The 27,477-nt window shown below is 41.4% G+C and overlaps 1 protein-coding gene and 1 pseudogene across 4 annotated transcripts in view; both read right to left on the bottom strand.

Annotated features, from left to right (window-relative positions):
• The window catches only part of FAF1 (Fas associated factor 1), a 399,416-nt gene that overhangs the window by 193,540 nt on the left and 178,399 nt on the right, over window positions 1-27,477 (bottom strand). The window lies entirely within an intron of this gene.
• LOC132231093 (small ubiquitin-related modifier 2-like) lies at window positions 2,214-2,724 on the bottom strand (annotated as a pseudogene).

Here is a 27,477-nt window from a genome sequence, read left to right as displayed (position 1 = left end):
GTTAAAGTTAACCTTGAAACCTTCTGTACTTGTGTATGTTTGTGGTTCTTTCATTTATCCATTCAACATACATTTGGTGAGGATATCCTAAGTTCGAGACTTTCTGATAGTCACTGAGAGCAGCTTTCTCAAATCCAAATGTCTAGGGCAGCCAGATAGGTAAGCACACATGAGTGAATATGATGGGTAAATGGCATTGCATCTTAGTTTTTAAGGAAGCAATATTTGGGTATAAGAGACTATGGCAATATACACTTTTCGAAAGAGGACTTAACAGAAAGCCCAGAGACATATGAAAACATGCTCAAAGTCACTAACCATCCAAGAGATGCAAATCAAAACAACAATGAGGTACCATCTCACACCTGTGAGAATGGCTATCATCAAGAAATCAATAAACGACAAGTACTGGAGAGTATGTGGAGAAAAAGGAACCCTCCTGCACTGCTGGTGGGAATGCAGACTGGTGCTGGCGAGGATGTGGAGAAAAAGGAACCCTCCTACACCAGTGGTCGGCAAACCACGGCTCGTGAGCCACATGTGGCTCTTTGGCCCCTTGAGTGTGGCTCTTCCACAAAATACCACGTGTGGGCGCGCATGTACAGTGCGATTGAAGCTTCGTAGCCCATGCGTAGAAGTCAGTTTTCGGCCTGGGCGAGTCTATTTTGAAGAAGTGGCGTTAGAAGAAGTGGGGGGTGTCAGTCGGTTGGGCAACAGGAGAGGAGGCACAAGCGGGCCGCGGGATACGCAGCATGGGGGGGAGGCGCGCACTATTCATGCACAAGTTGAGTGAGCCAGTCAGTCAGCAGTCTCATTGTGCAGTGGTTAGTGCTAGTCGCATCCGTTTTTAGCAAAGGCCAGCTTAGGAGTACCCTAATTAAGTTAATAACAATGTACCTACCTATTTAGTTTAAATTTAAAAAATTTGGCTCTCAAAAGAAATTTCAATCGTACTGTTGATATTTGGCTCTGTTGACTAATGAGTTTGCCGACCACTGTCCTACACTGCTGATGGGAATGCAGACTGGTGTAGCCACTGTGGAAGACAGTATGGAGTTTCCTCAGGAAGTTGGGAATGGAACTCCCATTTGACCCAGTAATCCCACTTCTAGGACTATATCCCAAGAAACCAGAAACACCAATCAGAAAGGATATATGCACCCCTATGTCCAGAGCAGCACAATTTACAATAGCTGAGATTTGGAAACAACCTAAGTGCCCATCAGCAGATGAGTGGATTAAAAACCTGTGGTACATCTACAAAATGGAATACTATGCTGCTACAAAAAAGAAGGAACTTTTACCACTTGCAACAGCATGGATGGAACTGGAGAGCATTATGCTAAGTGAAATAAGACAGTAGGAGAAAGATAAATATCATATGATCTCACTCATATGTGGGATACAATGATCAACATAATTTGATGAACAAGAATAGATCCAGAGACAAATGGTCAGGGAGTGGGGGGAGGTTAGAGAGCAACCAAAGGACTTGTATGCATGCATATTAGCATAACCAAGGGACACAGACACTGGGGTGGTGGGGGCTTGCCTGGGGTGGGAATAACTGGGGGGGGGGTGTCAATTGGGGAAAAAGGAAACATATGTAAAACTTTAGACAATAAATAAAAAAATAATAATAAAGAAGAGAGAGAGACTATGGCAAACCGGAGAGCATGCCTCATCCAAGAAGGCAGCTGCTACTCCAGAAAAGCTGATTGTTGCCATGAAAAATCTGGGGTTTGGTGTTGCCAGAATTTTCTGATTCTTTAAGAGAAGCCAGAAACCAGGAATCCTGTTTTGGTTTGTATTTTTTTTTTTTTAAACAAGAAGTTTATTTAAACAACAAGACACTTGAGTTGAAGGGAAAACTATCTAGGATTCATTTTTTTTAGAGTAATTTATCCCTACTTAAAGATAGATTGCCCTACATGTAACAGCTACGTACAAAAAAGTTATAAAATTGTCCTTGGTTTTACAATGATAAATGAAAAACATTAAAATTCTCCAATCAAACAAGGTATGCAAGAATTTTTATGTTATTCTTTTTTTGTTAAACAGTGAGAGCAAAATAACTTACTGGAATATAAAGATAAGAGCTGGATGAGCATGCCACTAATGGAGAAAGGGGGTGTTTTCACAGAACCAGTATTTTTTCCCCATCCCATCTCCATTTGATGTAGATCAAAACATACCATTGGCCATTTAGTTAAAAAAAAAAATTGCAAATGCTTGTGCACATACATCAGTTACTTTATGTACAATAAAAGAATGAGGAAGGGGAAAATGAAAGAATAGAGAAAACTATACTGTAGTAGTCAGATGTGTTGAAACTAAATTGCAGTTTTCAAATTGAGAATGTCTTCTTCGTCTGGAGGAACAGAGTTCTGGAGTAAAGTAGCAGGTTCACTTTTTAGTAGACCCCTCCTGTCTGCTGCTGGAACACATCAATTGTATCTTCATCCTCCATTTCCAACTGTGCAGGTGTGTCTGTTTCACTGATTGGCTGCCCGTCAAATCGGAATCTGATCTGCCTCATTGACAAACCCTGTCATTCCCAATAGGCTTTCATTAGTTTACTAAGTGGTGTATGCCTCTTAATCTTAAACTGCACCACATAACCACCCTGCCCTGCCACCTTCAAATTAATATGATCGTTGTTCTCAGTCATGACTCCTTCCTTGGGCTTTTCGTTGGCCATGGCGAGCTGCCACTTCACAAAAGAGGTACCAGGTCCACAGCAAACGAGCACACAAGCAGCACCAGGAGCCGTGGTTTGTATTTTAAATGCGAAGCCTCCTAACTTTTAAATATTGACAGCCAGTTCAAATTTAAGACATTCTAGGACCAAAACTGGTAGCCAAACAAAAGCCTTACAGTTGCCAGTTGCAACCTCTGCAAGAGAGATACAAAGATAGACACAATATCCTTGTCTTCAGGGTAGTCACAGCCCTGTGAAGGTTGCAAACAGAAACAAATATTCATGGTATGATGTGATTCTTATTATGATAAAGTTATCAGTAAAGTTTTAGGAAGGCACAGAGAAGAGACAAATATAACAGCTGCAACTACCATTTATTGAATGCCAGGGCACTGACCTAAGTATTTTGAATATGTGACTACATTTCATGCACATACTAAGACTGTAGGTACAAAAATGGCTTTATCATGTGGTAGAACTGGTTTTCAACCCTACTTTTCTTTTTTCCAAATTCACAGATCTTGCCCTAGCCAGTATGGCTCAGTGGATAGAATCGGCTTGCGGACAGAAGGGCCCTGGGTTCGATTCCAATCAAGGGCACATATCTCGGTGGCAGGTTTCTCCCTGGCCTAGCCCTGTTCAGGGCTCGTGTAGGATCAACAATTGATGTGTTTCTCTCATATCAATGTTTCTCTCTGTCTTTCCCTCTCTCTAAAAAGCAATGGAAAAAATATCCTTGGGTGAGGATTAAAAAATAAACAAATTCACAAATCTATGGTTTCCGCCCCCTACCATATCATACTATTACTCATTGCTCCAAATAAAAGTCTTAGTTTCTGAAGGTGAATCTATGAACATTTAAGCATGAAAAAAATTCCTTTTTCGTTCAACTTATTTAAGAAAAAAGAGAATATTTTAGATAGTCTTTTAATGTCATTAATCATTCATTAATTATCTTCCAGAGATACTTATAAGGCACATGTTTAAGATGTAATCTTTAGACATTAACAGTTGAGCTGCAGTAGTATATTTTTGCATCATGAAATTTTAAAAAAATCTTTATTGTTGAAAGTATTACAGATGTCATGCCCCCTCCCTCCATGAGCACCTCCACCATGCTCCTGCCCACTCCCCAGCCTTCCCAGCGCTATAGTCTGTGCCCATGGGTTATGCATATAAGTTTTTTGGTTAATCTCTTCCCATGCCCCTGCTTCCTTCTGAAATACACCAGTCCCTTGCATTTTTCAATGCTTCTGGATCTGTTTTGTTTATGTTTATTTTGTTCATTTGATTACACACGTACGTTAGATCATGTGATACTTGCCTTTCTATGATTGGCTTATTTTGCTTAGTATAATGCTCTCCAGGTCCCTCCATGCTGTCTCAAAGGGTAAGAGATCCTTCCTTTTAACAGCTGCATAGGATTCCATGTGTAAATGTACAACAGTTTTTATATTCAATCATCTTCTGATGGCACTTGAGCTGTTTCCAGATCTTAGCTGTTGTAAATTCTGCTGCTATGAATATATTGGTACATACATTCTTTCTGATTGGTGTTTCAGACTTCTTAGGATATATTCATAGAAGTGGGATCACTGGGTCAAATGGTAGTTCCATTTTTAACTTTTTAAGAAAATTCCACACTGTTTTCCATAGTGGTTGCACCAGTCTGCATTCCCACCAGCAGTGTACTAGGGTTCCTTTTTCCCACTTCCTTGCCAACATTTGCTGTTTGTTGATTTATTGATGGTAGCCATTCTGGCAGGTATGAGATGATACCTCATTGTGGTTTTAATTTGCATCTCTCAGATAATTACTGACTTCAAGCATTTTTCATGTCTCTTGGCCTTTTGTATGTCCTTTTTGGAGACTTGTCCATTTAGGTCCTCTGCCCATTTTTTAATTGGGCTGTTTGTCTTCCTTTTGTTGAGCTGTATGAGTACTTTATGTACTTTGGAAATTAACTCCTTATCAGATGTATCATTGGTAAATACGTTCTTCCATGAAATGGGTTCCCTTTTATTTGATGCTCATTTCTTTTGTTGTGCATAAGCTTTTTAGTTTGATGTAGTCACATTTGTTTATTTTTTTCCTTTGATCTCCTGCCCTAGGCAATGTATCTCTGAAAAATCTGCTACACTGATATTTTGCAGCCTATATTGTCTTCTACAATTTTTATGGTTTTATGACTTATATTTAAGTCTTTTATTTATTTTGAGTTTATTTTTGTGTATGTTGTTAGTTGGTAATTTAGTTTCATTTTTTTGCATGTATCTGTCCAATTTTCCCCAACACCATTTATTGAAGAGACGTCTTTACTCCATTGTATGCTCTTGCTTCCATTCTCAAATATTAATTGAACATGATAGCTTGGGTTGATTTCTAAGTTCTCTGTTCTGATCCATTGATCTATAGGCCTGTTTTTGTGCCAGTACCAGGCTATTTTGACTGCAGTGGCTTTATAGTATAACCTAATATCCAGTATTGTGATCCCTCCAACTTTGTTCTTTGTTCTCAAAATTGCTGCAACTATTCAGGGTCTTTTTTAAGTTCCATATGAATTTTTGGAGTACTTGTTCTAAACCTGTGAAATATACCATTGGTATTTTAACAGGGATTGCATTGAATCTACAGATTGCTTTGGGTAATATGGACATTTTAACAATGTGAATTCTACCAATCCATAAACATAGAATAGTATATTCTTCCACTGTTTATATCTTCTCTTTTTTCAACATCCTGTAGTTTTCTGAGTACAGGTCTTTTATCTCCTTGGTTAAGTTTATTCCCAAGTGTCATAATTATTTTTGTTGCAAAGGTAAATGGGACTGTTCTTTTAGTTTCTCTTTCTGAGAGTTCATTATTGGTATATAAAAATGCCATTGACTTCTGGGTGTTCATTTTGTATCCTGCTACATTGCTGAATTGGTTTATTAAATCTAGTAGTTTTTTGTTGGTCTTTAATGTTTTCTACATACAATATCATGTCATCTGCAAATAATGAGTCTTACTTCCTCCTTTCAAATTTGGGTGCCTTTTATGTTTTCTTCTAGTCTGATCGCTATGGCTAAGACTTTCAGTACTATCTAGCCTATCTAATAAAAGAGAAAGATGCAAATTGACCGTGGCCCTGAATGCTTCCCATTGGCTAATCAGGGAGATATGCAAATTAACTGCCAACCAAGATGGCAGCCGGCAGCCAGGCACCTGAAGCGAACAGGAGGCTTGCTTGCTCCAGTGATGGAGGAAACCAAGGTTCCCCGCCTGCTGCTGCCGGCCTCTGAGCTGCAACTCTAAGAAACATTGTTGCAAATATAGAAGGTAAACGTTTCCCAGAAACCTGCTTTCAGCCAGCTGGGCTTCAGCCAGCAGGATCGCAAAAGTGTTACAATTACAGAACCCAAACAAATCCAGATCCCTGCTTTCAGCAGCAGAGGTCTGCAGCGGAGGTCTCATAGCTGGAGTCGAGCCTCAGAGCTAAAACCGGCTCTCAACTCCAGTGACAGCCATAGAAGGTAAATAAATCCCAGAATAAAAAAAGAAAAAAGAAAAAAAGGAGAGGTTGGGAGCCTCAGTTGCCCACCAGCCTGAAAACAGCCATCATCCCCTCACCCAGACTGGCCAGGCACCCCAGCGGGGACCCCCACCCTGAAGCAACAAGATGGCGGCTAATTTGCATACTGAAGGCAGGCGGCAGCGGGAAAGGCTGTCCGCAGTCCGGGACCCGGTTCTGTGACCCTGCTGGGTGGGGGGCAGTGCTTGAGGCTGTCCACGGGACCAAGACACGGATCTGTGACCCTGCCACACGGGGGGCAGCGCTTGAGACTGTCCGCGGTCCTGGGACCCAGATCTGTGACCCTTCCCGGCAGGGCGGCAGCTCGCACAGGGGTGGATAGGCCGCGGTTGGGCAGGGCAGGACGCCTGGATTCCGCCAAGCCCCAGTCACTCTGGGCAGGTGAGCAGTGCAGAGAGCCTCTGGACAGGGGAGGCAGGCTGGCGGAGGGCGGCCTGTACTCCCCACATGGCGGTGGTGACAGCTGTGAGCGCGCCAAGCGGAGCCTGCAGGCTGAGCTGAAGTAGCACCTGGAGGCCATCAGTGCCCAGGAGTGGCTGCGCAAGATCTGCCTCCTGGCACAGAAGGTGCAGGATTGCAGGGACAGCCACCGTCGCGGGCCAGACTGACGTCCTCCTGGCCACACCACGGGGGTTTGCGGATCTGCAAACCCAGAGGCCTCTGGTGTGCACATGCCCCCTGGCATGCGAACAGCACACTGTCACCCTCCCACGCCTGCAACAGTTGCAAACCAAGGTGTGCACAAGTTCCTCCTGCCTCTCCACTGCACTTCCATCAACCCGGCATGCCTAACACCCCCACAGGATGTGCACACATCCCCTCTGATGCGCTTACGTCCTTTGGAGAGTGTCTGGGTGTTCTGGGTGCTGAGAGTGGGTGCCTGTGAGATGACAGTGAGAGGGCGGAGTGGTGATGCCCTGTTCCCACGGAGGCAAGTGCAGCTATGAGATCACCTCTAGGGGGTTAATGCAGGTGCTGAGGCAGGAGCAGGTGCAGACAGACACACCTGGTGGGCGTGGGCGGCCCTCGCTGAGGTGCCTTCAGTCAGTATTCAAGATCAAGAACCCAGAGGTGGAGAGGAATTCCGTCCTCTCAGTGAAACAGTGGGATAGTCGGGGCGACTGTAGAGAAGGAATGTGCACTTTGGGTGCCAGCACCCATGAGCGAAGGCTGCCCTGACTGAGCCTTGCTTGCTTGGGGCCTAGCGCACTCTTGCCAGGCAGCGGGTGACAGGACGTGCTTTTCTGAATTGATGAGAGAAAACGTTGATTCTCCTGCTGCCTTCGAAGGTGGAAAGTGAAGTGGGGAGACATGTGGGGAGTGAGGGAGGTTCTCTGTCTGGGGGTTCCAAATCTGCTGTTGGTTTCTTTCACCGCTGACTAGAGATATACAGGGTGTCCCCCCAAAATGTATACACACTTTGAATACCTACTAATTCCAATGGTTTTAAGCATAAGAAAGAAACAACAATGGAGCTGTTACCTGTTAAAAGTGTGGGCACAAACAGGTAGTGGGACATTCCCTGAGGGGTCTCAGATTGAAGAGGGTGAAGGCCAGACTGAGGGGCCCCTTTCCTCCCCCCCCCACCCCAATTTCATGCACCAGGCTACTAGTATATATATAAGAGCCAGGGTCCCTAACGACCAAAGGCGCAACCAAACACCAGAAGTCAGTGCTAGGTTGCCAGGGTGACCCAGCACTGACTGCAGCCAGTGCCGATGCAGCGACCTAGCAATGACTGCTGAGGGGGCTGCGAATCAGGCCCAGAGAGGCCTGCAGAGAGCAAGGGAGGCAGGGTCTGATCCACAGCCTCTGTGGCAGCTGTTGATCAGCTGTTGCCTCTTTCTCTCCAGGCTTCCCCAGCAGTCCTGCCTCTGTTTCTCTCCGGGCCTCCACTTGGGCTGCTAATCAGCCCTGCCTCTTTGACCAGGCCCAGAGATAGGCCTGGAGACGCTGACTGGCATAGAAACTGACCAATCAGAATGTAATGTGGGTGAAGTGCCAAGAGCCAATGGCTGCCTAGGAGCCGGAGCTTTTGATGCTGACTGGCATCAGAGCCGACCAATCAGAATCTAATCTGGGTGAACTGCGAAAGCAGAACCTAAGGTGGGGCTGAGGAGGGGTTTTAGGCCAACATTGTTTGGTGTAAGGTGTAAGAAAGCGGTTCAAGTTTTTAATGACTGCCTTGGCAGTATAGTGCATATGGCTGGCTATCAGTCCAGATATAGGGATTATGTGTTTTTGTCTGCTAACAGCATCTCCTCCTGCTAAAAAAGCCACCCCCCCCCCACCATTTAAGCAATCCTATCCTATATAATCTATCTATACTAATAAAAGGGTAATATACTAATTAGGCCGGGTCGACCGGCCATCTTCCGGACATCCGACTTTCTTCAGACAAAGCCATGGTGGTGGGGGCCGAGGAAGAGGCTGTTAGGGGTGATCAGGCCGGCAGTGGAGGGCAGTTGGGAGCAACCAGGCCAGGAGGGGAGTGCCGGTGGGGGTGCGATCAGGCCAGCAGGGGAGGGCAGTTGGGGGTGACCAGGCCAGCAGAGGAGGGCACTTGGGGGCAAGATCAGGCCAGCAGGGGAGGGCAGTTGGGAGCAAGAACAAGCTGGCAGGAGAGGGCAATTGGGCTGGCAGAGGAGCAGTTAGGTGTCGATCAGGCTGGCAGGGGAGTGGTTAGGGGGTGATCAGGGTGGCAGGCAGAAGGGGTTAGGGGCAATCAGGATTGTGTGACTGCTAAACCGGCAGTTGGACATCCCCCAAGGGGTCCCAGATTGGAGAGGTTGCAGGCTGGGCTGAGGGCCACCCCGCCTCCCCAGTGCACGAATTTCATGCACTGGGCCTCTAGTGTTGAATAAGAGTGATGAGAGCAGACATCCCTGTCTTGTTCCTGTTCTTGGAATTATTTCAGTTTTTGCCCATTGAGTATGATGTTTGTTATAGGTTTATCATATACGGTCTTTATCATGTTGAGGTATGATCCTTCTATTTCCACTTTGCTGAGAGTTTTTATCAAAAATTGGTGTTGGGTTTTGCCAATTGCTTTTTTTTTTTTTTGCATCTATTGATATAATCATGCAGTATTTGTCTTTCAATTTGTTTATGTGATGTATCACATTTATTGATTTGCAAATGTTGTACCAGCCTTGCATACCAAGACTAAATCCCACCTGGTCATGGTGTATGATCTCTTTAATATGTTGTTGGATCCAATTTGCTAATAATTTTAGCATTTATATTCAACTGAGATACTGGCCTGCAATTCTCTTTCTTTATAGTGTCTTTATACGGTTTTGGGAGTAGGATAATGCTGGCCTCATAAAAAGAGCTTGGATTTCTTGGATGGTTTTCTCTTGGATTTCTTAGAATAGTTTAGGAGGATAGGTATTAGTTCTTCTTTGAATGTTTGGTATACTCCCCTGTGAAGCCATCAGGACCAGGGCTTTTGTTTGCTGACTGTTTTTTTTTTAATTACTGCTTCAATTTCATCAGGTGTTATTGTCCTATTCAGGTTTTCTGATTCTTCCTGATTTAGTTTTGGAAGATTGTATTTTTCTAGGAATTTGTCCATTTCATCCAGGTTGTCCAGCTTATTGGTATATAGTTGTTCATAGTATTTTCTTACAATTCTTTGCATTTCTGTGATGTTAGTTTGTTACCTCACCTCTTTTCTTTCTAATTTTATTTATTTGGGTCCTTCCTCTTTGTTTCTTGATGAATCTGGCTAATGGTTCATCAATCTTGCTTATCTTTTCGGAGAACCAGCTCTTGGACTCACTGATCTTTTTTCTTCTTTTTTTCAGTCTTTATGTCACTTAACACCCTGGAAGATACTTATAAGGCACATGTTCAAGATGTGATTTTTAGAAATTAACACTTGAGCTGTAGTACATCTTTGCATCATGAAGTTTTGTTAAAACTCTTAAGCACTCTCTCCCCCCTTCCATCCCCTTTTTCTTCTCTCCCTCTAAGAATAAAAAAAAAAACACCTGCTAATATCCTAGTGAATTAAAGATTACATGTACTCAATATGCAATAAAATAATTAATTTAACTAACTTATTTAGCAGACATTCAAATAACCATACATTATTCTAAGCACTTTATAGATATTAACTATTTTCATAAATTTTCCCTTTTTTAGCCATTTTATTCAGGTATGATTGAAATTAAAAAAAACTGTACATATTTATTGTATACAACTTGATAATTTGGAGATAAGCAAAAGTCTGTGAAACCATCCTTATAATCTATGCCACAAATATACCTATCACTTCCAAAAGTTTCCTCTGCCCACCCTCTTTATATATCTTTATTATTACTATCATTTTATAAAAGAGCATTTAACATAAGATCTACCCTCTTAGCAAAATTTTAAGTATACAATATAGAGTTGTTAACTATATACACTATCTTCACAATAGGACTTATTCATCTTGTATAACTCTAAAATTCTATACCCTTAAACTAATACCTTCCCATTTCCTCCTTCTTCCAAAATCTGGCAACAACCATTCTCCTTTCTGCTTCTATGAATTTGACTATTTCAAATTTCTTATTTAAGTGGTAATATATAGTATTTGTCTGTCTATTTCATTTAGCATATAATATCTTACAGGTTGATCCATGTTGTCACAATCGGAGGGAATTATTTCCTTTTTAAGGCTGAATAATACTACTAGGTGTACCAGTTAATAATGTGGATCTTGTAATCAAAGAAAACACAATAATTTCAAGAGAAACATTAAAAGTGTTTTATTCAAAGTAATGTCCATCGCTAGCTACACATTTCCCCCATCTTTCAGGTAACTTGTGGATACCATCCCAATAGAACTTTTCTTGTTTTGAGGCAAACCAGAGACCCAATTTTCCACTTCTTTATACATATTGAAGTGCTGCTCAGAAAGTGCGTGTGGCATCGATCGGAACAAGTGGTAATCTGAAGGAGTAAGGTCTGGTGAATACAGTGCGTGGGTTAATACTACCCAGGCAAGATGTTTTAATGTGTCTTTAACTGGTTTTGAAGTGTGTGATGGTGCGTTATCATGAAGCAAAATTACTTTGCTGTGTCTTCTGGAACAACATTCTGGTAGTTTTATGATTAAAGTGTGGTTCAAATTGTTTATTTGTTGTCGGTAGTGATAAGTAGTAATGGTTTCACCTGGTTTTAGAAGCTCATAATACACCACACCTTCCTGATCCCACCAAATGCTGAGCAGTGTCTTCTTTCCAAAGCAATCTGGACTTGCAGTCGATGTTGATGGTTGACCTGGATCAACCCATGATTTTGTGCATTTGGGATTCTCAAAATAAATCCACTTTTCATCGCCAGTCACAATTCGATGCAAAAAAGACTTTCTTTCATGCTGTTGAAGCAACATTTTACTGATGACTTTTCGGTTTTCCATTTGTCTTTCGTTCAGTTGATGTGGCACCCATTTTCCTTCCTTTAAAATCTTTCCTATTGCTTGTAAACAATCGGGAATTGTTTGCTGAGCAACGTTTAATCTTTCTGCAAGTTGTTTTTGAGTTTGACATGCATCTTTATCCAATAGTGCTTTTAATTGTTGGTCTTCAAACTTTTTCAGTTGACCTGGACAATCTTTGCCTTTCACATCGAAATCATCACCTTTATTTATTTTTTGTGTGTGTGTTGGCTGATGTCATTTTTTTTTTTATTGCTTAAAGTATTACAAAGAGTATTACATATGTCTCCCTTTCCCCCCCCCACCCTTGACAATCCCCTGGCCTCCCCTACCCCCCAGTGTCTTAGGTCCATTGGTTATGCTTATATGCATGCATACAAGTCCTTTGGTTGATCTCTTACCCACCCCCCCTCCTGCCATCCCACCCTCCCCGGCCTTCCTGCTGTAGTTTGACAGTCTGTTCGAGGCAGCTCTGCCTCTATATCTATTTTTGTTCATAAGTTTATAATGGTCTTTATTATCCAGAAATGAGTGAGATCATGTGGTATTTTTCCTTCATTGACTGGCTTATTTCACTTAGCATAATGCTCTCCAGTTCCATCCATGATGTTGCAAATGGTAAGAGTTCCTTCTTTTTTACAGCAGCATAGTATTCCATCATGTAGATGTACCACAGTTTTCTAATCCATTCATCTACTGATGGGCACTTAGGCTGTTTCCAGATCTTAGCTATGGTGAATTGTGCTGCTATGAACATAGGGGTGCATATATCCTTTCTGATTGGTGTTTCTGGTTTCTTGGGATATATTCCTAGAAGTGGGATCACAGGGTCAAATGGGAGTTCCATTTTTAACTTTTTGAGGAAACTCCATACTGTCTTCCATAGTGGCTGCACCAGTCTGCATTCCCACCAGCAGTGCACAAGTGTTCCTTTTTCTCCACATCCTCTCCAGCACTTGTCGTTTGTTGATTTGTTGATGATAGCCAGTTTTGACTGGTGTGAGATGGTACCTCATTGTTGTTTTGATTTGCATCTCTCGGATGATTAGTGACTTTGAGCATGTTTTCAAATGTCTCTTGACTTTCTGAATGTCCTCTTTTGAAAGGTGTCTATTTAGAACCTTTGCCCATTTTTTGATTGGATTGTTTATCTTCCTTTTGTTAAGTTGTATGAGTTCCCTATAAATTTTGGAGATTAGGCCCTTATCAGATATGACATTGGCAAATATGTTTTCCCACGCAGTGGGTTTTCTTGTTGTTTTGTTGATGGTTTCTTTTGCAGTGCAGAAGCTTTTTATTTTGATGCAGTCCCATTTGTTTATTTTCTCTTTAGTTTCCAATGCCCTCGGAGCTGTTTCGGTGAAGAAATTGCTTCAGCATATGTCTGAGATTTTGTTGCCTTTGGATTCTTCTAGTATTTGTATGGTTTCCCATCGTATATTTAAGTCCTTTATCCATTTTGAGTTTATTTTTGTGTATGGTGTAAGTTGGTGGTCTAGTTTCATTTTCTTGCATGTATCTGTCCAATTTTCCGAACACCATTTATTGAAGAGACTATCTTGACTCTATTGTATGTTCTTGCCTCCTTTGTCAAATATTAATTGAGCGTATTGGTTGGGGCTGATTTCTGGGCTCTCTATTCTATTCCATTGATCTATATGTCTGTTCTTGTGCCAGTACCAGGCAGTTTTGAGAACAGTGGCTTTGTAATACAGCTTGATATCTGGTATTGAGATCCCACCTACTTTGTTCTTTCACGTTTAAAGTGTTTAAACCACTGTTCACAAGTATCTTGAGATGGAGCATGTTCACCATAAGCTTCCCGAAGTATACGATAACTTTCAGCAACACTTTTCTTCAAAATAAAGTAATGAATTAAAACTTCCTGCAAATGCTTTTTTTGGCAGGAAATTCGACATTTTTAAGTGTAAAAATATCTATGATGTTAACACCTTCAGAAAATTTGATATATGAAGTTTTGAAGCTTGCTGTCAATACAACAAAATAGCAAACATATCAAATCACATATATATCAACATATGTGTAACTACATCTATTAAAGAAAAAAAAATCCTTATTATTAACCGGTACACCTGGTACATTGTATGTGTAAGTCACATTTTTCTTCATTCATCTGCAAATGAGGTATCTGAGGCATAGAGAGTATATATACCTTAACAAAGGTCACAATAATAAGCGCTGAAGCTGTATTCTGATCTAGGCAGTCTGGCTCAAGAGTTTTAGTCCAGTTGTGAGATATATATATATATATATATATATATATATATATACATATATATATATATATATATGGCAATAAATTGCACACTACAGCATACACTGGGCCTTTGATAAAATAACAATGTGAATCAAGTATTTCAGTGTTGTTATAGTTCAATCATTACTATATGCATGTAAACTGGTTTGGAAATATTAATATTTGGATAATATTATTAAGATATACAGAGAAAAATCTTTAACTTCACTAACAAAATAACATTCACACCTTTCAAATGGGAAACAAAAAATATTGACATAATCCATTGTTGGTAATAATACCATGTAACATGCATGCTCACATATTGCTGGTGGGTGAAGAAGGAGGTAAAGCTTTTTGAGGGGGGCAATTTGCCAAATACCTATCAAAATACAATTAACATAACCTTCAACCCTTAGAATATATATCAAAGGGCAGGTTCATTAGTGTCTGGGCAACTCAGTCATTCTATTTCTAAGTAGCTATCCCAGAGAAATCCACACAATTCACAAAGAAGAACTGTCATATGTTATCTTTTAGACTTCTGAGTTCCTGAGTCATTTACAATAGAAAAATTATTCATGTACTTTTTTGAAAAATCCTCACCAAAGGAGATGCTTAGAGAAAGAGGGATTGTTTTCCATACGTGCCCCAACTGAGATTCAAACCTGCAACCTATGCATGTTCCTTGACCCGGAATTAAAGCAGCAACCCTTTGGTGCATAGGACAACGCTCAACCAACTGAGCCACTCTGGCCAGGTTCATGTACTTTTTAGTAATTAAAAAAAAATTACTAACACTATAATGGGAAAATTATTATATTTTTCAATGTCAATCTGAATGTATATGATAATTTCTTCATTTTATTTCATATTACTAAGTTAGAAAAGTATAAATTGTGAAGCAACTCTAGACCACCCATGTAAACTACAAAAGGAAAATAAGTAATTTCTATATTTTGGGTAATCTAAGACTATTTGATATAGCCACTACCTATTCAAAATTAACACTTGATCTCAGGCCCTTCCCCTGCTCCATGCAGCTTTAACGCGCCCCCTCCCCTTCACTCTTTAAGATACCTCACAATACAAAATCTGAAAACTGCATTAGGCATTTCTCCAAAATCTCTTAAGTCCAAATAGCATTAGCCTCATAGGCAAGTATACAGGGACTGAATAACAAGCAACTGTACATTACTGAAACCACAGTGTCATCTTTTTAAAAAAAATTTTAATTGTATTTTTATCGATTTCAGAGAGGAAGGAAAAGGGAGAGATAGAAATATCAATGATGAGAGAGAATCATTGATTGGCTGCCTCCTGCAAGCCCCCCACTGGGGATTGAGCCCACAACCCGGGCATGTGCCCCTGACCGGAATCAAACCTGGAACCTTTCAGTTCGCAGGCCGATACTCTATCCACTGAGCCAAACCGGCTAGGGCAGGGGTGGGCAAACTTTTTGACTCGAGGGCCACAATGGGTTCTTAAACTGGACCGGAGGGCTGGAACAAAAGCATGGATGGAGTGTTTGTGTGAACTAATATAAATTCAAAGTAAACATCATTACATAAAAGGGTACAGTCTTTTTTTTCAATAGTTTTATTCATTTCAAACGGGCTGGATCCGGCCCGCGGGCCGTAGTTTGCCCACGCTGGGCTAGGGCCACAGTGTCATTTTTATTTAACTCACAGGCCAGGCAATGGCAAACATATATCTAAGGGCAAGTTCATTAGTGTTTGAGCAGGGTACTACCAGGAATCCTTTTTTCCTCTAGCCTACAGATTTTGCAAAATGTACACATTTTATGAATAAAACATAAGGAAAAAAGCAAGAACTGGAGAATCTGACAAAGTAAAATTATTTGCTTTTTAAAACATAAACTTTCTTATACAAGATTCTTTACCAAATATTATAACCAATACACAATACATTCTTTATCTGCCAAATATGATAATAAATACACAGTACATTCTTTTGTAATTCTAAATGAGGCAATAAAACTACCGAGAGAAAAAAAAAGCCAGTTCTAACTTTTTAAAGAGTGTTATTAGACTCTGAATATAAACTTCATTGATTCATCTAACTATTAAATGCCATATGCTTTGTACATTAACACATGCCCCAGTATCCCTATTAAATATATGGCATTATTTCCACTTTATAGATGAGAAAAATGACACTAAGGACTTGTCCAGTTGATGTATCTGCTTCTTCATGCAGACATTTAACAGACAACAAAGAGGTATCATGGTCAAAACTAAACTATCCTCACATCCAGTCCTCCCTATTTCAATAAATGGCACTACCCTTCACTCAGTTATGTAAGTCAAAATGTAGGAGTCATCTTTCACTTTCCCCTTAATCTCATCATCCATTCATTTTAATAGCCAAAACAGGACTACCATCATCTCTCAGCTAAACTATTACAATAACCACCTCGCTAGTCTAGGCGCTTTCACTTTTACCTTCTGCAATCGATTCCCCACACGGCAGCAAAAATAAAGAAACAAACTAGATTATGCAATTTCTCTATTTAAAACCTTTAAAAGCACTCAGAATGATTTAGCCCCCACTTCTCCAAATTAATAACTTGTTATCCTCTCACTAAGTTATTTATTTAAAGAAAATATGTGACCCAAGCTGAGCCAGTTAAATCAGCAGCAAGAATTCTATTTTAACTATGAGAGCGGTAAATTTCACAAAAGTTACCAAACTAACAAAATAAACTCAGAGCTTTATGTAGTAGCTGCTGTATCACCACCACTTGGTAGATACTTACTAGGAATGAAGATAGTTCAGAAGAAAGTAGAAGCAAGAGATGGACATAGCAGTTTATACTGGTTTATACTAGACTTACAGCACTTGTGTTTATTTATTATTCTAACATTAAAACTTCCCCTATGTAAATCACTATGCTGGGTAGACCCTGAGATAACTTAAAAGATAAAAGAAACCACTTTTCTAGGTATATCAAATGATGCTTCCTGAAAATGCAGTTACTTTCACACCTCCTTCCTTTTCCCTTTTATCCACTTGGAAAAGTCTTACTCATTTTAAAGGTCCACCTCAAATACTGCCTCCTAAGAAGACCTTCTTCCACCCTATAGGTAAAGCTAATCCCAGTCCCTGCAGTCTTCCAACAGACTTTCACTTACTAAATCATCTTTAATATGTATGGGTTTATCCCTTAGGGGGTCTACATGTAAACTATCCTTGTGATAAGCTGCTGGCATGGTGCTTTTAGTAAGTACATGGTAGGAGCACCATGAATATTGATAAATGTAGGAATCTGTGTTTCTTTTACATAGGCAAATCTTATACAAATGCCCAAATTTAAGATATTACATTATTAGGCATCAAAAAAGTCACAAAGAACCAAGAGGAAAAAGTTATTCTATTTCTATGAAAGATTAGATAAAGGTTTACAGAGGTGTTCCTTTGAACACGAACCTTAAAAACTTTCTATATATGGACATGGAATATAAAAACAGTCAGAGCAGAGAAGAGCATGAACAAGCAAAGGTACACGAAATTGCAGGGGTATGTGTCTAAAGAATGCAGAGCAGTTCCGAGTGGTTAGAGTTTCTGTTGAACAAGGTGGGATAAAGGTGATGTCGTTTGTTTTTAGTTTATAACAACATGCAGATATTAGAACAGCAATTATTATTTACTCTGTAGATATTTAGGGGATAGAATCAAGCATCAAATGGATGTTGAATTAGACCTGAACTTGCTACAAAACACTGAACTAGATATAGTGGTATAGACAAGTAAGACACACCAACTCCCCTCCTGAAGCTTAAAGAAAAAAGAGAGCAATGGGCACAATGGTAAACAATTTTCATACAATCCAGGCAATAACATGTCTTAAAATAATATTTAAAACATGTATGGAGTACTTATCATGTTTTAGGAATTGTTTTAAGAGCTTTAAATGCGCTGGGTTGCTGTGGTTTAGTGCTGAATGTCGACCTAGAACTAAGTGGTCACAGTTCAATTCCTGGTGGGAGTGTGTAGGAGGCAGCCAATACATGATGTTTCTCTCTGATCAAAGGTTCTATCTCTCTATCCCTCTTCCTTCCTCCCTTATAAAGTTCATCTTCATAACAAATCCTTGAGAAAGGTCACCATCTCAGAGATGAGGAAACTGAGGTATGGAGAGACTAAACAACTTCCCAAGGTCAGACAGTTAGTAAGTGGTTGGTCTAGTACAAAGTGCTTTTTAAGTATAAGAGAGGCAGAGAATGAGTTTAACTGGAAAAGTTAATTTTGTTTTGTTAATTCTCACCTCATTTCCCTTAAATTGTCAAATAAAAAAATGACAATATCCAACACAACAATAGCCATCTGTGTGAATGAATCAAATTATACCTATTTTTTGGTCAGATCAGCAAAAAATATATTTTGTTGTGTGCTGAAAAACTTTAGTAATTCATTTGTGTGTGCCATGAGATGAAAAAGGTGAGAAATCACTGGTCTAAAAACACATCTTGGCAGTTAATATCTATCTATATAAAAACCCCAGCGACCATCACAACTAAAACAACCAAACGGACGACCCAATGTTTGGGTCAACAAGGCTGGCAGGGGGGTTAGTGAAGGACGACCAAACGACTGAGCAGCAGGCTGCATGGGGCAACAAGGCCGGCAGGGGAGGTTGTTGGGGGCAACCAGGCCGACGGGAAGTGGGGCAGTGGGGGCAATCAGGCCGGCAGGCAGAGGCGGTTAGGGGTGATCAGGCTGGCAGGGGAGCACTTAGGGGTGACGAGGCCGGCAGGGGGAGCAGTGAGGGGTAATCTGGCCGGCAGGCAGAGGCGGTTAGGGGTGATCAGGCTGGCAAGGGGGCAGTTAGTGGTGATCAGGCAGACAAGCAGGTGAGCAGTTAGGAGCCAGCAGTCCAGGATTGTGAGAGGGATCCTGGATTGGAGAGGGTGCAGGCTGGGCTGAGGGGACTCCCTCCCCCCCCCCACCCCGTGCACGAATTTCGTGCACCAGGCCTCTATTATCTAATAACACCACCACACAGACTGACAATATATTCCATTTTTTGTAAGTGACCTAACCAGGAATAAGTTCTAGAGCCTGGAACAGCCGTGGGCAAACTACGGCCCACGGGCCGGATCCGGCCCGTTTGAAATGAATAAAACTAAAAAAAAAAAATGACCGTACCCTTTTATGTAATGACTAGGGGCCCCGTGCACAAAATTCGTGCACTGGGTGTGTGTGTGTGTGGGGGGAGTGTCCCTCAGCCCAGCCTGCCCCCTCTCACATACTGGGAGCCCTCAGGCATTGACCCCATCACCCTCCAATCACAGGATCGGCCCCTTGCCCAGGCCTGACGCCTCTGGCCTAGGCATCTGGCCTGGGCAGCGGGGACCTGCAGTGGCAGGGGGGGGTGCCTCGATCGGCGGGCTCCGCCCCTGCCCCTGCAGGATGCCTCTGGCTGAGGCGTCCGGCCCGGGCAGCGGGGACCCACAGCTGCAGCGGCCCCACGATAGGCCCAGGCAAGGGACCCCTAGCTCCTGGGACTGCCAGCTTCGACCATGCCCAGCTCCCATCGCTGGCTCCACCCCTACTTCCTGCTCTCACTGGCCAGGGCGGAAAAGGCACCTGATTCTCCGATCATGGCTGGGGGGCAGGGCAAAAGCGGCCCCACGGCCGCCTTTGCCCTGCCCCCCAGCTCTTAGCTCCCCCCCTGGGTTTCCGATCACTGTCAGTGGCAGGGGGCTTCTTCCTGCTTTCCCTTTCGCCTCCCTGCATTGTGCCTACATATGCAAATTAACCGCCATCTTGTTGGCAATTAACTGCCAATCTTAGTTGGCAGTTAATTTGCATATAGCCCCGATTAGCCAATGAAAAGGGTAGCTCGTACGCCAATTACCATTTTTCTCTTTTATTAGTGTTGATGTTTACTTTGAATTTATATTAGTTCACACAAACACTCCATCCATGCTTTTGTTCCAGCCCTCCGGTCCAGTTTAAGAACCCATTGTGGCCCTCGAGTCAAAAAGTTTGCCCACCCCTGGCCTGGAACTTAAACCTTTATTTCAAAATAAGTATTACGTTGCCTTGAGATAAAATCTAGCTAAAAAGAGTAACTTTCACTGTGATATATCTACTATACATAGTAAGTTCTCACAAAATCATTTTGGTTTCATTTCATATAGAATTATTATACAGAATTAGGAGATCTTAAAAACTTAAAATAATATTTTCCAAGTTGAAGAAATGTTAAGCTCTGATTGTGTAACAGGAAAATCTAATGTTTTATAAAACTAATGCTCATGTTATTGACATAAGCTTTATCACTTAATATTAACTATGCTTTTTAGTTTATTTACTGTTATACGTTATTTACATAAAATGCATTTTGTAGAAAGGATACCTTCAAAAGAAGTTATAATGCTCTATCAATATTATTTAATAAACACCAAAAATCTATCACAAATTCTGAGAAGTGACCTATGGGATCATCTGATAAAAATAACTACTCAATGCAATGGTCTCCATAACAAAAAACTATCACAAGTAATCAGAATTTTGAGAAACTCTTTATCCCTCTCTCCGACGCTCAGATCAACTTAAAGTACTTCTGCTTTTCCCATTTTTATATGTAGAACACTTAAGCACAGAATTTAAGTTAACAAATTATATGTGGAGTATACAGAAAGCCATTATGTATGGTAACCTAAACAACTGCTTCTACAGATAGAAACTGACCATGTATTATAGATCACAGACACTATTATTCAAAATTCTAATTATGATTATTTTTTAAATATACTTTTGATTTCAGATAGGAAGGGAGAGAGAAATAGAAACATCAATGATGAGAGGGAATCCCCAATCGGCTGCCTCCAGAATGCCCCCCACTGGGGATCGAGCCCACAACCCAAGCATGTGCCCCTGACCAGAACCAAACCTGGGACCCTTCAGTCCGCAGGCCGATGCTCTATCGACTGAGCCCAACCAGCTAGGGCCTAATCCTATATAATAAAAACCTAATATGCTAAGTGTCGGGTTGTCCATTCAACCAATAAAAGTGCAGTATGCTAATGATATGCTAAGACTGCTCAACCACTCACCACAACATGCACTGACCATCAGGGGTCCCGTGGCCTGGCCTGCGCCCTCGTGCAATCCTGGACCCCTCGGGGGATGTCAGAGAGCCAATATCGGTCTGATTCTTCAGGCCAGGCCAAGGAACCCCACTTGTGCATGAATCTGTGCACCGGGCCTCTAGTTATCCTATATAATTAAGAGGTAAGATGCAAATTGACCCACACACCCTCACAAGATGGCTGCCTATGACCAGGCTGGCAGGGGGGTTAGTGAGGGACGACCAAACGACTGAACAAGCAGGCTACATGGGGCGACCAGGCCAGCAGGGTAATTAGTGAGGGACAACCAAATGACTGAACATACAGGCTGCATGGGGCAACCAGGCCAGCAAGGGGGTTAGTGAGGAAGGACCAAACGACTGAACAAGCAGACTGTGTGGTGCAACCAGGCCACCAGCAGGGGGGTCAGTGAGGGACGACCAAATGACTGAACAGCAGGCTGCGTGGGGCGACCAGGCCGGCAGGGGAGACAGTTGGAGGTGATTAGGCTGGCGGGGGGGGGGGTGGGGGGGGGCAGGGGGGGCAGTGAGGGGTGACTAGGCTGGCAGGGGGGCAGTTGGGGATGACCTGGCCGGCAGCGGGGGGCAGTTAGGGGCGACCAAGCCGGCAGGGGGGAGGGCAGTTAGAGGCGATCAGGCCAGCGGGGGTGTGGGGACAGTTAGGGGCAACCAGGCAGGCAGGCAGGCAAGCAGGTGAGCAATTAGGAGCCAGTGGTCCAGGATTGTGAGAGGGATGTTTGACTGCTGGTTTAGGCCTGATCCCCAAGATCAGGCCTAAACTGGCAGTTGGACATCCCCCCAAGGGGTCCCAGATTGGAGAGGATGCAGGCTGGGCTGAGGGGACCCACCCCCCCTCATGCACAAATTTTGTGCACCGGGCCTCTAGTTTTTAATAAAATATCTTAAAAAGGAAAACTTTTAGTTATATGTTTCTTTCCTACCAAAATTTGTGATGACTTTGACTTTGCCAGAAAAACAAAAAGTAGTAAATTTTTTATTTTGATTTATTGTAAATTTCAAATGATTAATAGTATTCTTATGTGCACACACTTGCAAACAAATACTAGCACACTATAAATTATTAACTCAAACAAGAATCTCCCATTTTTTCTGAATAGCTTCTATCTCTTAAATTTTCTATAGAATAGGCAAAGTTTTACTAAAATGCTACCACTCACCCTGGTTGGTGTGACTCAGTTGGCTGGGTGTTGTTCCGTACAACGAAAGGTTGCCGGCTCAATTCCCGGTCAGGGCACATGTCAGGGTTGCAGGCTCAATCCCCAGTGAGGTGTGTGCAGGAGGCAGCCAACTGATCTCTCTCTCTCTCTCTCTCTCTCTCTCTCTCTCTCTCTCTCTCTCTCTCTCTCTCTCCCCTTTTCCTCTCTCCAAAAATCAATAAAAATGTATTTTTTAAAATGCCCCCATTCTTATTATTATTCTTGAGTCAACCATCTTCAGTATCTGTGGTATATTAATTGCATACAGTACAGTATTTCAATGTGCAATTAACTAGCTGACACTGAGAGATGTGCCTCTAGAGATAGAGTGCGCTTACACCTAATTAGAACTATTTGAAATTTTCGCACTTTAAATAAAACCAACAAACATGCATGTTGTCTAATGTCATTTTCTATCTGTCTCAATTTTACCAACAAAATATTTAACCTGTGTGTAAAGTGAGAGAACTTAAAAAAAAAAATTTGTTAGTAAGAGATCTGGCTACTTACCTCCTTGGTTACAAGAGTGAATCTGCTATGTATTTAATACATACCAGTACACCTCATTTTTTAAATAAATTTAAGGAACTATACGTCATGTAGATATGGTATATAAAACTTAGAACTTCTGAAAGTTGCTATTTCCAGTTTTTTAAGTGTTGAGATCGAAAGATAATATTTATCTTCTTCACAATTAAAAAGATATTAAAATGGTTTTGCATTTAGATCACAATAGATGGCATATGGAATGGTTAGAAAACAAAGTATTATTGTTTTTTAAGCTTACATGCATCATAATTATAGAGGATGTTTTTTAAGTTAAAAGTCCAAATGACTCCTAACATCTTTAAATTTCATTTTACATAGCTGCTACTTTTGATAAAATTGACAGGAGCATTAATAGAAAAAACAGTACAAGTTGTTTTAATATAGTAATTTTTAAAGTAATATTTTAAGATCCTAAGACATTATATTTTCATTTGCTGGAAATTATACCATCTATGAATAGAGAGATTTAATCAGTCAGTTATCTCTTATAATGTAAAAGAAAATCTTTCAGCTAATTTGAGATGGTTCACACTATTGGCTTCCAACTTGGAAACTGAAAGGTGAGTCAGGCAGTTAAGCAATGGATGCCAAAAACTTAGTAGGCAGCAAAGTCATAGCAGGAGTAGCTTAACAAGGTGATAATGGACAAAAATGCCATCCTTACTGTGCTATTGAAACATGTGTGTTTAATAGCCTTGATTTCCAATAGACACTTTTTTTGGTTCAAACGCTGAAGGAGAACGAAAACTGCAGTCCATGACAATGGGCCATTTCTAAACTTCTAAAAAAATACATGAGATTCTGCAATTCACTCTGCCAGGAGGAGTCAGGCAGTAGAATAATAAGGAGCCTGATATATTCCATCACTTATTTATTCATTAACTCAGTAAAGAATCACAGCCCAGGCATTGTGGCAGAAATAATGTAAAGGAGCTCACAATCTACTAGGGATTAGTGATGAACTGAAAAACTGGCTCTCCCAAAACAAAAAGTTATGATTTAAAGAGTTGGCCGATTTCAAGCAACCAACATAACCGGGAGAGTGAACATCAAATCCTACATTCACATGCTCTTTAAGACCATTCTGTTGCACATCATCAGGAAGTGCCATTTTCAACCTGCACAGCTATATGCAACAGGCCTAATACTAGGAGATGCTATGAAAAGCAGCAGAAAGGAAGTTGAAAAGTATAAAACACTAAGCCAATGTGAAGCTTCCTCCTCCTTCCCCTCAACAACTTATGGTCAACAACTAGAATATCATTTACTAGGAGAGTCTACATAAACATTCATTCAAATCACTATAAAATAAAACCCATGATGATAATATCCCCACAGAAAATATGTTTCTCTAACAGACTAATTCATATTTTATCCTCTATACAAAATAGTCATCCCATGTTCAAATATATGTCTATCATTTCATATCCACTAAGATGGCTATCATTAAAAAGACAGAAAATAATTAAGTGTTGGTAAGAATATGAAGAAACTGGAACCTTTCCACATTGCTGATAAAAACTGTATGATAGTTCCTGAAAAAGTTAAACATAGAATTACCATATGATCCAGCACTTTACTTATAGTTATATACCCAAAAGAATTGAAAGCAAATCTTAAATAAGTATTTGTATACCCATGTTTATAGTAGCACTATTCACAATAGCCAAAAGGTGAAAGCCACTCAAATGTCCTATCAGCAGATGAATAGACAAACTGTGGTATATACATAAAATGGACTATTATTCAGCCATAAAAAGGAAATTCTGACATTTGCTATGACATAAACCTTAAAGACATTGTGCTAAGCAAAATAAGCCAGTTTCAAAAGACAAACATGAATTCATTTATATGAGGTACATAGTCAAAATCATAGAGATAAAGTAAAATGGTGGTTGTCAAGGGCTGGGAAGGAGAAAGACATGAGGAGTTACTGTTTAATGGGTAGATGGATAGTAGTGATAGTTGACAACAAGGTGAATGTACTTGATTCTACTGAACTATACACTAAAAAATGGTTAAAACAGTAAACTTTATGTTACCTAAATTTTACTACAATAAAAAAACATGAAAAAATATGGCGAGGAAGAACCAAGATGGAGGCATAGGTAAACACCTGAACTTGCTGCCGCACACAGCCACATTAAAACTACAACTAAAAGACAAAACAAATATCATTCAAAACCATGGGAAGGCTGGCTGAGTGGAAATTCTATAACTACAAGGAAAGAGAAAAGTGCATTGAGTCCAGTAGGAGGTGCAGAGGTGCAGAGGTGCAGAGGTACAGAGGCGCGCGCGAAACGGGCTGGCAGCTGGGTACACTGTTGTCTTTTTAAATCGGGAGGGAGGTACAAGCTCCCCACTGCTCTGAACCCCAGTTCTGGGAGAGAATTTGGGGACCTAGACTCAGAGAGAGAGAAACTGTATGTCTAGGATTGGGCCAGAACACGAAGGCGGCTTTCTCACAGAACTGCTTGCATTCATTGTTCCTGCATGGGGCCGAGGAACAGAGACCCCGGGACCTCTCCGAGGCAGAAGAGACTGGCAGCCATTGCTGTTTGCTCCGCTCTGGTGATTCCCTGAGACCCTGCCCCACCCAAGTTACAAACCCACCCAAGCTGTATGCAAAGGCTTTGCATACTAATGGCCTGGCCTTTCTCTGCCTAAAAACCTGTCAAACTGTAGCTGGGTCAGAGAATCCCAGAGCTTCCAAAAGAAGGCCTAAGGCCCGTCAGTAGCCTGAATTACTTCACAGCTGTGCCTCATCTGGGCACCTCCAAAACCCAAACAAAGAGGAGGATCTGAAGATCTCTCTGTAGTTCCTGCTGGGTGGCCTCAGGAGATCCTTGGAGATCCAAAAGCCAGTCTACCCAGTGGTCAGAGTGAGACCATCCAGATTACAATTCTTCACATCCATAAGAGACACACTCAGGGGGCAGACTCAGTGAGCACCAAAGCCCCACTGAAGCAAGTCCTGCCCCATTTGGTGTCTCCTGCACAGCAGCTCTTCCATTGTAGACACAGCTGGTCCTCACAGCCAATTGGCCTGGTGGTCAATTCCTCCCAGTGATACCAACAGCAATTAAGGCTTAACTATAACAAGCCTGTGCACACAGCCCACAAAGCGGTGCACCAAGAGTGTCCACCTCAAGTAACTGGGGAGGCTGAGCCACTGGGCCCTACAGGACGCCTAGCACACAAAGCCACTCTGTCAACCCAGGAAGCATAAAAAATGTGGAGACAAAGAAACAGGTCACAAATGACAGAAATGGAGGAAAGCAAACTACTGGATATAGAGTTCCAAACCACAGTTACAAGGTTACTCAAGAATCTTCTAGAAACCTCCAAGAAATATACTGAGACCCTCAAGGATATGAAAAAGGACCAATTAGAAATTAAGCATACACTGACTGAAATAAAGAATAACATACAGAGATCCAACAGCAGACTAGAGGATCCCAAAAATCAAGTCAAAGATTTGAAAAACAAAGAAGCAAAAAACACCCAACCAGAAAAGCAAAAGGAAAAAAGAATATAAAAATATGAAGATAGTGCAACTTCAAGCATACCAACATCCAAATTATAGGGGTGCCAGAAGAAGAGAGAGAGCAAGATATTGAAAACCTATTTGAAGAAATAATGACAGAAAACTTCCCCTACCTGGTGAAAGAAATAGACTTACAAGGCCAGGATGCGCAGAGAACCCCAAACAAAAGGAATCTAAAGAGGACCACACCAAGACACATCATAATTAAAATGCCAAGGGCAAAAGACATAGAGAGGATCTTAAAAGCAGCAAGAGAAAAACAGTTAGTTACCTACAAGGGAGTACCCATATGACTGTCAGCTGATTTCTCAACAGAAACTATGCAGGCCAGAAGGGAGTGGCAAGAAATATTCAAAGTGAAGAATAGCAAGAACCTACAACCAAGATTACTCTACCCAGCAAAGCTATCCTTTAGAATTGAAGGTCAGATAAAGAGCGTCACAGATAAGAAAAAGCTAAAGGAGTTCATCACCACCAAACCAGTAATATATGAAATACTGAAAGGTATTCTTTAAGAAAAGGAAGAAGAATAAGGTAAACATAAAAATTATGAACAACAAAGTGACAACAAATACATATCTATCAACAAGTGAATCTAAAAATCAAGTGAATAAAAAATCTGATGAACAGAATAAACTGGCGAATAGAATAGAATCAGGGGCATAGAAAGGGAGCAGACTGACAATTCTCGGGGGAAAAGGGTGTGGGGGGGGGGGGTGGAAAGAGACTGGACAAAAATCGTACACCTATGGACAAGGACAGTGGGGGTGGTGGGCCTCCGCGGCAGCACTAAGGATGTCCAGCTGACGGCTTAGTGGTCAGAGTGAGACCCCAGGGGAGCGGGGACTCTACCATCAGCTGGACAGCCCCCAAGGGCTCCCAGACTTGGGGGATGTGCAGACCAGGCTGAAGGACCCTCCCCCAGAGCATGAATTTCCTGCACTGGGCCTCTAATAAAAGGATAAAATGCTGCAATAGAAATATATATACCTCATTCAATGGAACACAGGGATCTTATGCATATTTCAAGGTTCCAAGACAGTTTATATTTTCACTAGCAAAAACTTTGAGTTTTTTCAGT

The sequence above is a fragment of the Myotis daubentonii genome, chromosome 3 (assembly GCF_963259705.1).
Source record: "Myotis daubentonii chromosome 3, mMyoDau2.1, whole genome shotgun sequence".
Taxonomy (NCBI): domain Eukaryota; kingdom Metazoa; phylum Chordata; class Mammalia; order Chiroptera; family Vespertilionidae; genus Myotis; species Myotis daubentonii.
This window is presented reverse-complemented; position numbering and strand designations above follow the sequence as displayed.